We start from the raw sequence: 12,764 nt of genomic DNA, 5'->3' as shown, positions 1-12,764 counted from the left end.
GCTGTGGGGTGGAAGTGCTGGGAATCTGGGGGCTGTGTGAGTGCTTTCTTTTGCAGCAGCAGTTTTGGAAATTGAGGTTGTAGCTGAACGAGGAGAGCTGAAGGAGATGATGGGTACTGCAAGATGACAGCAGGCAACAATCCTCCGCTGGGGGAAAAGTAACCACAATTTGGCTTTTTAGGTATTGCATGTGGATGCTGAGCCCAGGTAGAATTCCTGAGAAAACACCATCTTTGAACACATAACCAGAGCACAGTTTTAACATCACCTGTGTTCAAATGCATGTTTGAGCTGCAAGCTTCCTTCATCCCACTTTACAATTGCTTCTGTGATTGTTTCTTGCTTTTAGAGGGAATTCAATTGTATTTTTCACTGAATTCCCTCAAAGCCTGCCTTGCCTAGAGGCAGGGTGGTTTTCATTCCTGTCCAACCCAATGCCTACCTCAGATTAGTGAGGATATCACAGAAGGCGCAGTTCAGTGCCCTCAGGTTAGCCCCAAACATCCAATACGTGCTTTGGAAACTGCAGGGGAATTCCTACCCTTTCAAAACCTGCCTACACACCAACCTCGCATGTTGGAAACATGACCCCAAAGCATGGAGAAGGGGAGCGCTGGGAAAATACTTCACAGTTGTGGACAGTGTACATCCTGACCAGGATTTTGATTGCCTGGTCATTCTGACAACATTGTGGTTACAACTAAAGCTGCCACCTGCAAAGTGTTTATGCCCAGGAAGAGAACAGAAAGCTGCAGAGGGACCGGGTCAAGTGAACGGGGCAGTTTCTCAGCCAACAAGTTACAAGCACTCTGCTGAGTTCCCTGGCTCTACACGTAGAGTAGGAAGCTCCCCTGCTGCTTCTTGGTGTTGAACCTCAAGAAGAAACCAGCGTGTGAAAAATGTCCCTTCCTGATGTCTACAGGAATTTGGTCACCGAGTCCCCATGGGGCCAGATCTTCAAATTTTTGGGTTGGGGAGGAGACTTTGACATGAAAAAGTCTGCCTTTTCACAGAACATCCTCCTGAGATGTTCATCAGGCATGAGGTTAATGGAGAAACAACGAGCCTTTCGCGTCCTGTACACCCGTCTCCATTTGCATCAGCCTTTTTGGTGCCGCACCACTCATAGTGTTTCCATAACTCAGTGATCCTCAGCTCTGTGAGCTCAAATTACACTCACAAGTCATTATTTTCTACATTTGAATATTTTCTATATCTGAATGTAGTTTCAGATGCTCAGGGTCACTTGGAACTAGCCACTGTGTGGGGAACTGCGTGGGGCAGAACATTCTCAGTGTGAGTTCTCTGAACTCTTGAACTATGCAGTCTGGTTTCTCATGGTCTATGTGGAAAAAAGAGGATGAAAGGACAAAGAAAAAAGGACAAAGAAAACCTTGTACTGCTATTTGAAAACTCAAAGCACAACATACGCATGAATCGGGGCACAAACTTCTCAGGGATAAATATTCTCCTGTTCCACCATGATGTGCTACACCGTCCTGCTGTAGCAATGATCATAACTGCTAAGAGGTCTTGAATGGATCTGATGGACACCTCGGCTGAGTAGCAGAGATGAAAGACTGCAACCTGAAAGTATGTCCCCAAAACTGGCTTAGGTGGGCTCTTTACAAGCTCCCATCACCCCGAACAAACCCAGGGCCATTGCATGTTCCCACACGACCTGCACGGATGTCTGCCTACGCTTTCACACAAACATCCTCTTGCAGCTGGAGGACAGATGTGTGCTCCCGAACATGGACAAGCTCAGGCTCACGCATGCTGCTGCATTCAGATGTCTGTGCACTCTAATCCCAGCCTCAGGTTTTGTTTTCGCTTTGTTTTGGTGTTTTGAACTGTGTGCTGATAAGGACATGGCATAAGCCATGCCATGCCAGCGTTTGCACTTTTAATTCTGCTGCTACCAAGTGTCCCATGCTGTTATAGCTGGCAGCCTGTCTCCAACTCCCACCTACACAAAGAGCACGTGGTTTTACTTTGTTATTTTTTTTTATGGTCTGCAATATGCTCATTCAACAGGATGGCAAATCCAGCTGTATCAGCAAAGTTCGGAATAACAGGCATGAAAGCCTCAGAAAAGACTCAAAAGCTTTTTCCCACAAGTCTTCTTTGTGCTGTAACACTTGATTTATCTTTCCCTTGTTAATGCTTTCGGAAGCCAGTAGCAAGGCAAGAATTAATGGCACAGATTAAATAGGAGGACATGCTGACAGCACAGTAACTAAGTCAACCAAAATGTGTTGCAGTGCTAGCAAGAGCTGGTATTCCCACAGTGCCCTTATAGAAAGGTGAGGATGAAGCTAAGCCCAGCTGCAGAGAACCGTGGGGCTGTTGAGAGGTCACCACTTCAAACACTCTGGCAGCATCCAACACAGGCATTTTAGTATAAACTCTGCACAGCAAGAGGAGCGAGTTGCAAGGGAACATGTAACCGTGCCATGCTTGCTTTGCTACAAATCCCTGCTATTGCACAGCCTGGGTTTCATGTTGGCTGTGCTCACAGTCCAGCAGAGGCCCCTCAGTCCCTGCGGATGCATGCAGCACCTGAGTCTGGATGCAAACCAAGCAGGCAGCTGCTGCGGAGTCAGCAACGGTGCTTTGCTCCATTCAGGGGCTGATAATATCTCACAGCCATTCAATTGGCTTCCTGTATTTTCTTTTTTGAAATCGGTGCTTTCATATCTTGCAAACAGAGGAAGCAGAGGAAAGCAGAGCTTTCCCTGGAGTGGAGTACAAAGCATGGCTTTATTCAGGTGCAGATCCCAAGGGATATCGATCTAAATCCATCAGCAGATTGTCACATGTGAAGCTGGTTTCCCAGCGCATCTGAAAAGGCTCTTTCTCTCACCGTGCCAATGGGACGTGGCTGGGTTAAAACCCAGTTTTGGAAAGAAAACTGCAGAAAAAGAATTGAAGCGAGACAGAGCCAGAGGGTTGTTCAGAAATTCACATTTCTAATCATTAATAGCGATGCAGCAATCTTGCAAGTTCAGGGTGAGAATGATTTCTATAGCACTAACGATTAGCACCAGTAGCAGCAATACTGAAGGCTGCAGCTCCAGCTGATGTATAGGAAAAAACTGAAGGGACAAACCCCCAGACTCAGTGAGGGCAAATGAATATGCCTGTCCAATTTTTAGATGCAGATGTGTCCATTTGAGCACTAAAATGAATATCTAACACCTGAAACTGAAAAGGTTGTTTTTAGGATCAACAGGAGCCCCTTCACACTGTATTCCTGTGTGTGTGAAGCTGGCCCAGCCCAGCTGCACTCTGTTTTTAATGAGAGAATGTTCTTGCAGTGAAAGTGCCAGGATGAAAGGCGTGGTAGGTAGTGAGCAGGAAGCATTAAGATGTATTTCTTGCTGCAATTCTTTTGCTCTTCAACATCACGGCATGCTTGCTTGGAAAGAGTTCTGGGGCTGCAAATAAGGTCGTTGTGCACTTGAAGATGAAGATGGGTGGAACAGAGGAGCCTTTAAGGGTGGCTGTGTACTGGGAGGATTATATACTGATTTATGTAAAGCAGCTGAGACCTCCTGCAAGGGTGAGAAGAGAGTGCTGGTTGCCTGGTAGTGCCCAGGGATCCTGTTCCTGAGGTACACACCTCTGCTCCTGGTGAGCAGCTCAAGGCTGCTAAATTATGTCAGCTGCTTACCCTGACCAGCTGCCACCTGAGAAGTGCCCTCTTGTGCTGTTTGCTGAGTGTGACTTTCAAAATTATCACCAAGCTGATAAGCACCAGACTTTGCTTATTTAACGTTAAGCACATGTGCATGCTGTAGGTATAAAAGCACAGGGGGTCGGGACTTTTGTAGGAGCTGATGTTTCAGTACACCCAAATCTTCAGGCTTCCTCCTAGAGAAGCAAAATTCTTCCTCACGTGTCACTGCTTTCTTCTGCTCGTCCTTTGTCAAGCATCCTGTCACGCAGACTGCAACATTGCCTCTGCTATTTCATCAGAGCAGACATTTCAAGTGTGCAAGGTGTCTGCAGCGTCACTGAGCCTGGCAGCATTTAGCAGCCCAGCCTGGAGGCTGCTTCTGATGAAAATGCTCCAGCAGCTGCACAGGCGATGTCTGTCTGGCTGTTGTCACATCTCTCTGTGCCGTTGCCCCCCATCAGTCTGCTCAAGCCACTGTGCTGGTTCCCAGAATGGGGTTGAGAGGGCAGAAATCTTAGGCTGCCTATATGTCTGACCTGAATCTTAATTAATTAGGCTAGCAAGCTGTTCATTAGGCTCCCTAAGCTTCTTTAGAGATGCTTAATCATCCCTGGGGAAGGCTATATGGTTCACAATATGAGGGATGGAGTGTGGCTGGTAACAGCTGGACCCCTTTCTCCTCACCTGTCATCAGGCTTGTTTTGCTTTATTCCTGTTGTATTGATGAACGTGGTCAGGTACTGCTCTGCTCTCTTACGTACAAAGATGACGCAGAACATTCATCTGAAATGCCTGTGTCACTGTGCATTGGCTCACTCCACCTGAGGGTCAAGTGTAGGTAGGGAGACCTGGGTGCAGAGCTCAGTTGGCACCCTGGCACTTTTCAATTCCCCCTTGCATTTCTGAAGAGGAGGATAAATAATTCAGTGAAATGAGTGGGAAAGGAGCGAGTGAAGGGAAACCCCAGAGCTCGGGCTGAGCAGTGAATTCCAGGCAGCGATGGTCTTATCTCTCAGTAAGAGCAAAGCAGCCAAAACCACCATCAAATCTCCGGCCCTTACGTATGCAACCCGTTTTTTTCCCCGTTATTCAAATTCTGAGTCTGATGCAACCCAGGGTGGAATGTGCTAAGACTGGATTGCAATGGCTGCTGCGTGCCGCCGGGTGTCAGCTCTGCAGCGAAGGGCCGCTCGCCCCACGCAGTGCTGCAAGAGCAGCGGCGGCGTTGCATCATCTGTGGAGGCGCAGGGCTCCCACCGCTGGGAAATGGGCAACGCAGCCCAGGGCCAGGCTTGAGGATGCAAGGAGGAAAGCAGCACAGTGCACTCAGGAAATCTGTCTTTGGGTCACTGCCGTTCTCGCTGATTCAGGCTTGGTGAAGAGCACCAAACTGTTCTTCAGTTGTCACAAATTAGATGGCAAAGGGAGCAAATTCCAGCAGGAGCTGAGTGCAAGGCTTTTGCTTGCCCTGAGAGTGAGCCCAAGCAGATTTGTTTCACCCACTTAGGTTTGCTCTGCCTCAGGAGCTGGTGCATGTGGTGGTACTGCTGTTGCTCTGTGTCCATGGCTGTCAAGCTGCACGTGGACACAGAGGATCACCCACTGCCTGTCGTTCTCAGCCCTGTTTTCCATCCATAGACAGCTTACTAGTTCTCTTGTTAAGAATAATCAGTGCTTGGTGAGCACCTCGCCAACCCTCAGTTTGTATTGAAGACTGTTTCATCACAAAACCCCTGAATATATCTGGGAGAGGAGCATTCATCATGGAACAGGGAACACCAGCACCACGAGGATGATAGCCCTCATAGCATGACAGCAGACAGGGGCAGACTTGAATTTGGACTATTCAGTAAACTGAGCACCAGGCCTGGGAGGCAGAGACTCCCTGCAGTGGTGTGACATCGCCAAAGGCATTGCCAAGGCGTGGGGAACCTAGTGCCTGCTGCAGATGGTTGGAGCCCCCCAGAGAGGCCAGATGGGAGCATTCCTCACCCTTCTGCCGTGCCCAAAGTCTGCAGTTTTTTACAGCGGAGGAGGTGAAAGGACAGAGCCTGACCTTTAGCATTTGATTTTCACCTACCTCAGTCCTGATAATGTCAATGCTGATTGATTTAATTCTACTGTTGATTAAATTAATCGTGTTTTGTCTTCACAAAAAGCCACTGCCCCCAGTCTGACCGTGACTGGGCCAGGTTGTCTCCTGCTGCCATCTCCTTGAGCTGACAACTTTCCATGTTGAGCAATGCTTTGCAGAGGGATTCAGTACCTTCTCCTACTCCAGTTCAGTCAGGTTTTGTTCGCCTCCCAATAAAGATAGCTCCATGCATCCCTTATCATGTTAAACATTTGCCCTCGGGCAATGCTGACCCTGACAAGATTCCTTGTGGTCTTGCAAAAGAAAAGAAAATATTGATTCATTCTCACTGGCTTAGAAAGGTAAACCTGGGTATATCAACCACTCCTTCGTGAGTAGAAATGTTCTCCTAAGGTGTTGGGCTGCCGGGGCACAGCGAAGGGGCTGCCTGCTCTGATGGGGTTTGTGCTTTGTGAGATAACATGCATGGAGCAAACGAGCTGCACGCTCCATGGGTGCAGCAATAGCAAACCCCAGACCTCAGAGCTCCCTGCAGGGATGGTTGTCTGCATCATGAGGTGCAGGTAAAACAGGTTGCCCAAGGAGGCTGTGGATACCCCAGCCCTGCAGGCATTCCAGGCCAGGCTGGATGTGGCTCTGGGCAGCCTGGGCTGCTGGTTGGTGACCTGCACACAGCAGGGGGTTGGAACTGGATGAGCATCGTGCTCCTTTGCAACCCAGGGCATTCTGTGATTCTATGATTCTATGATTCTATGATTCTATGATCCTTCCAGCACATGGCAGTGTCTTGTGTACAAACCCTACCACAAAGACACAGGCCTATCAGGCTAGATGAAAACTCCAGCAGTCAGTATGATCCCGTTTGTAAAAGATGACATCACATCCACTTCTGAACGAGTTTCAGAGCATTTTCACCAACAGGATGCAGGAGGTAATGGTTCCATATCTGTCTACCTACTTTTTCAAATAAAGGGTTTATTTTTAACCTCCAGCTGCAATCTCGACTAGCATCTCTCAGGGGTGTTCTGTTAATGTATGTGTTCTCTCTCGGAAATAACCATCATCATTTCCTCCGTGATGTCATTTCTCACACTAGAATAAAAGAGGCACACAGGAAGGTGAAAACCAGACATTGGTGATATGTAACATCAGGCTTTTTTTTTTCTTCTCTTTTCTGTGATGTTCAAACGGAAGGCAAGGCTTTCTTATGGAGAACTCCACATGAAAAACAATCTGACACACCACAGATGATCCATTCTTGCTGATGAAGCAGAGCGGAATTGGGTCCCAGCGGAAAACCAATATTTGCTCTGCTATCTGCTGCTTGCTCTGCGGTGCTATCTGGGCAGGATCACAGTGGGGAGCTGCGTTTCTATGGTGGCTGTTGACACTTGGGCCAGCTTCGTGTTCTCCCACAAGATAAACTGTCATGTTGTGGGGTTGGAATGAGCAGCAGCCCATCTGCACGGGCAGGAAGCTGGCTGCTGAGGGATGCTGTGTGTATTACAGCTTTCTGTCACTGCAGATCAGATGAATACATGGCACTGGGACCTGGAGATGCTCTGAGATGCTGGAGATGCTGGCAGTTCTCCCCAGGCATGGGCTCACCTGCACAGGGCTGAGCTGTAGGTGTGGGCTGGTGTTGGGTTCCTCATTCCTACAAGATCCCTCAATTCCTCCCCTGTGCCTGCAGGGCAGTGGCCTTTGCACCTATGGTTATTTGCTGAGGGGAGGCAATGAGACAGGCACTGCTCAACCCACCAAACGCAGTGGGGAAAATCCTCTAACCCTGAGAATCAGCCTCAACACCCAGGAAACAAAACCCAGGCGGTGCCAGCAGCTTGGCTTGGCCTTCAGAGCTCTTCATGTGTTCCCAGGTGCTGCAGAACGAACGTAAAGGGCACAGCCCCGATCCTCCTGCCCCCACTGTGAGTTAACTGCAAGCCAGCTCCTGCCATTGCTCCTCTGCCTACTGCACCACGACCTGGCATGGATGTAGATCCCAACGCACCTTCGCTCCTTGATCTAATGTGGGATTAAGCTCCATTTTTGCGTGCCAGGCCAATTTTCTTCTTGGTTTCCAATTCCCTATCTCCTCCCAAGCATCTGGATGGAGTTCAGCAGTCTCCAAACTAACTCTGCCCCAGGGAGGGAAGAGAGAAGCCTGCCCTGTGCCTGTGGTTTCTTTTTTGGAGCACAGAGGCAGGAGATCAGCCCTCGTGCTGATACTCAGAGCAAGCATCCCCAAATCAACACCAGGACTGGTGGCACGCAGTGGAGGGAGCGAGCTCCACAGAAAGCCTGGAATTTGTGTAATAAGGGCGAGGAAAACCACATGAAAGCATCCTTCCCCACCTAACCCCCTGCATGAATCAACAGAGCTCTGCTCTCGCAGTGTTCTTGGGCTGAAGCCTTTCCCCATTTCCCCATTGTCTGGGCAGGGAACAGGTCACGGCAAGCAGGCATTGAAGTGGCTGAGGTTTGTAAATTGTGTTCCTGCAGGAGATCCCCTTCTGAATTCCACTTTTGTGATCCCACCATAGCTCCAAACTTTGGGGTGAAGGGCTCCATTCCTGCAAGCGCAGAGACCCAGGTGGCACTGGACCCGTGCAGCAAGAAGAAAATCCTATAGAAGATGATTCTCAAGACTTTTGGTCTTATCATCTGCCTGGGTTCGCTCAGGTTCCAGACTGTTCAATCAGCAGAAGGATTTTTCCATCCCCAGATATTCCTTCCGAAACCAAAATGTTACCAGCGACGATAATTTCCAATTACTCACAGGTACTGCTGTACACTTGGATTAGTGTGGCTTTAAATAACCCTCTTCTAGGAATTGGCACTTTGTGTTCATTCAATTATTCTCCCCACCTGAGGAAGGAGGCTCCAATTAGCAGCTGGTCAGCCCAGACCTCCCTGTTCTGCACCGCAGCTCCTGCTCCTGCCCCGTGATACACTGCCTGCAGCCAGCACGGATGTTTGCAGCAACTGCATAAGAGAGCACAGCATGTGAGAGCTCCAAACCTTTGCACCACGGAAAGGCAGCACCTCTTTGAAAGCAGCTTTGTCCATCTGGGCTTTTTTTCGTAAGGAGACACAATGCTGGCAAACAGTGAAATGCCATTCAGCAGGGGGGAGCTGCAGACAGACAGACAGACGGACACAGTGGCATTGGGAGCCAGCAGCCCAGCGTGCACCAAGCACGAGATGTGGTGAAGCCACATCTTGGAACTACAGAATTGTGCAGGTTTGAATCACTTCTAGGATCCTCAGGCCCACCCCACTGTGCCCACATTCCTCAGTGCCACATCGCTGCAGTTCTGGGACACAACAAGGATGGGGATCTCCTCCAGTCCCTGGTCTCACGGTGCAATGTCCCCCTGCCACGTTCCCTTGAGGTCCTCACACAAGCTCCTCGGTGCTTTGCACCCTTGATCTGCCCATAGCTCCCTGCTGCAGCTGTTGCAACCCCAAATGCCTTCAGCTTGCTTTACTCAGCTCAGATTGCACATACAGTTGGGTTTATTACCTACATGCAGTTGGTCTGCTGACTTTGCTTAATGAAAGCAGGGGCCAGCAGCAGCCCCACTGCGAGTCCTTGCAGGCCCAGCAGCTCTGCGTGCCCTTTATGACAGCAGCTTTGGTCCCTCCTGGCCTGCAAGTACAGCACACCCTCCAGACATTGCCTTTTGTGTTAGCTGATCTGCTGACTTCAAGACAGGACGTGCAGCAGCACCTCACCCCACACCTCATTGCACCACAAGCCCAAATACCTGCGATGCCCAGACCTGATTTATGAGCTCCCCCAGCCAGGAAGGATGAGCTCCTTGTCACAGCGGCCACTGCTGCTCCAGACAAGTGGAGCAGGAACCTCTGTGAGCTCTGGAGCTCCTGCAGTCGTTGCCTGGATCCGCCAGGAACTCAATCCAAGTGGAGAACATGTTTGAGTTCCCACCACGCAGTTACACTTGCAGGGTTTGTACAGGCGCCTTGCCACGTCCGCACCATTTGCTTATGGCACACAGCGTGCGGGAGGCTCTGCACATTTTATTTTTATTACTCATTTTGGTGAGGATGCTGCTGGCTGCTCTGGAGGCTGTGAGTGCTGCCATGGTGCTGTTACAGACAATACCTCATTTCCAGCAGTCTGGGAGGTGTTTGCTGATGCCCGGCTCACAGCTTGCATTGCACTGGCACCACGCATGGACAGAGCCTGGGTAAAGACCTTCAGCTCTTCCAGCAGCAGCCTTAGAAGTCAGTCATCTGCTCTTATCAGAGCCCTGGCGAGTGCATTTCTACCCCTCCTGCATGTCCCTGGCACTGCTGGTGCTGTGCTCCGAAAGATGACAAAGTGATGAGTGATGACAGTGCGAGCAGAGCAGCAGGAGCACAGCACAGTGCTGGATGGCCAGAGGAGTGCCCAGGCTGCCAACCTTCTGAGAGACACCTCTATTTCATTAGGGGACATGGAGGCCGCTCCTCGTGGCTCCTTTTTGTTAAAAAAAAAAGCAGAACTTCCACTGCTCCAATTTTAAGAAGACAATTTTGTTCTCCTCTTTACTTTGCTGCAGGGCAGTTGGTCAATGCCAGTACTGTTAATTTTCCTCACACCTGGATCTCATTTTGCTACGTTAATTTACCCCCCTCAGAGGCTCTAGCCACAACCCCTCCTCAGTTCCTTTCTTTCCTTCCCATTTGTGCCCTTGAAACATCTCCCAGCGCATCACACCCTGCCCTCAGGCTGCCTCCTCCCCTCTGCAAACACATTTATTTGGTACCTTTCATCTTGTACACAAACCTTCAAATAAATGGCTGGGTTAATGCTTTCTGCCAGGCTTGCCTCCAGCTCACAGAGTTACTGCTATGCTGCTTCATCCATCCTCAGTGGCAGACCCCCCAGCATCTCCATACCACTTTGGTTTTGGGGAGAGAAATGGGAAAACGTTGATCTCCATGTCTGATGTGCTCCAGGGCTGCGTTCCCAGCCTTCTCCTCCCATCACAGCTCAGCCCCATTCCCACTCAGCCCTCCCAGCCCTGGGAACATGGACCTCAGCACTGCTGTGCTTCACAACAGCCCCTTTTCTTCTCTCCTTTTGAACTTTGGTGCGGGCAGACTTCTGGTCTCACCAACATCCTCTGCCCACAAGCGTGTGATGAACATCACAGTGTGCTGAAACCTTTTCCTGCCTTTGTGTTGGGATGAGTGAGGCAGCTTTGTGCTCAGGATGGACGCACAGAGTAACGCCACAGAGCAGCACTGCAATTCTGCTTTTTGTTTCATGTGAGATCCCTCACTGGATTTCACACAGGTCACCAGAAGCTGTCAGCTCCGACCCCATCCCAAGGCTGTCTTTCTGCCCAGGACGCTCTTCTCTCTGTCTCTGCTCACTGTATTCCCTATCACAGCTTCTTGCAACTGCTCCAGGCCATCCCTGCACCCTGTGCCCACCCCAGCACTCCATCTGCCCCCTCCCACACCATGGACGTCACCACTGGGCCATGCATTGACCTGCCTACCAGGATCTTTCCAAGTCTCCAAACTCAGATCTGGAGCTTTGCTTCCAAGCACCACGCTTCATCTGGCACAGCTCTTTGCACACGCTCCCTGCAAAGCTCCAGCTTGGGAACGTCTCTAAGCAAGGCTGTAATGAACACAACACAAATAACTCATGTCATTTCTCCACTGCCACCTTCCCTGTCTGCACAGCCCTGTCCAGAGCCAGCTTCCCGCAGGCTCCAGCCCCATCCCGTTCTCATGCTGGTGGCAGCACTGTGAATGCAATGTTTGCTGAGTCTTATCAGGGTTTATTCTCTCTTCTGTTTTCCTTCTTTGGCCACAGCTGTCACTCTGTGAGTGATCTCTTATAAATCTGGTGGCACACGCTATTCCGCTCCCTGCCCACGCTGGCTTTTAGAGATGTTTTCCTTAGATTAATACCTCCACTGAGCACCTCTAACGCAGCAAGTGCCCCTGGTTGCATACAACAGCCCTGAAATGCCCTCATTTCTGCACCCTGACTTCCTCCTTCACTTCATATAAAGCAGAATGTTGCTGCAGCAGCTGGGGTTGCTCTGAGGTGGCTGCAGGGCTCCATGCAGCACTGCCACCACTCTCTCCAAGCATTACTTTCTGCAGCAGATGAAACACTCACTCCTGAAGCTGGGACTGCCTTTTGGGAGCTCACTAACCACCCCCACCCAGCTGGCCGCAGTGCATAAATCCCATATCAGTGTGTGCAGCAGCACTGCAGCCTCACGCACTGCTGGGCTTGGAGCTTCATTCTCTGCCCACCTCTCTCTGTTGGTGTCTGCAAGAGCATCGAATGAGAAACCTCAGCCCCATCTTCTCCCATAGGGAAACAAAGCTGGTGAGGGGTCTGGAACACAGGCCATATGAGGAGAGGCTGAAGGAGCTGGGAATGTTCAGCTTGGAGAAGTGGAGGCTCAGGGGAGACCTCATTGCTCTCTATAACTTCCTGAAGGGAGGTTGTAGTGAGCTGGGGGTCGGCCTCTTCCCTCGTGTCATTAGTGATAGGACCAGGGAATGCTTTCGAGCTATGGCAGGGGAGATTCAGGCTGGACATTAGGAAGTATTACTTTTCAGAAAGGGTGGTCAGGCACTGCAATGGATGCCCAGGGAGGTGGTGGAGTCACTGACCCTGGGGGTGTTCAAGGAAAGGCTGGATGTTGTGTTGAGGGACGTGGTTTAGTGGGAGCTGTTGGTAATAGATGAACAGTTGGACTGGATGAGCTTTTAGGTCTTTTCCAACCTTGGTGATTCTATGATTCTATAGTTGGTGCCCACAGTGGCACTGCTCACACCTCCACCTTTCTGTGTGCCTCCCATCACCCATTCCCCATCACCTTCATCTGCGTTAGGCCCAACCAGACACAGGGATGTGCACGTGAGAGCAGGAAGGGCAGAGGGACCTCAGGACCAACAACAGAACCTTATGCGAAAGGAAAAGAGTTGGAGGCAAAGACCAGC

This window comes from Lagopus muta, chromosome 12 (genome assembly GCF_023343835.1).
Source record: "Lagopus muta isolate bLagMut1 chromosome 12, bLagMut1 primary, whole genome shotgun sequence".
Classification (NCBI taxonomy): Eukaryota; Metazoa; Chordata; class Aves; order Galliformes; family Phasianidae; genus Lagopus; species Lagopus muta.
The sequence above is the reverse complement of the archived record's forward strand: the minus strand, read 5'-3'. Positions refer to the sequence as shown.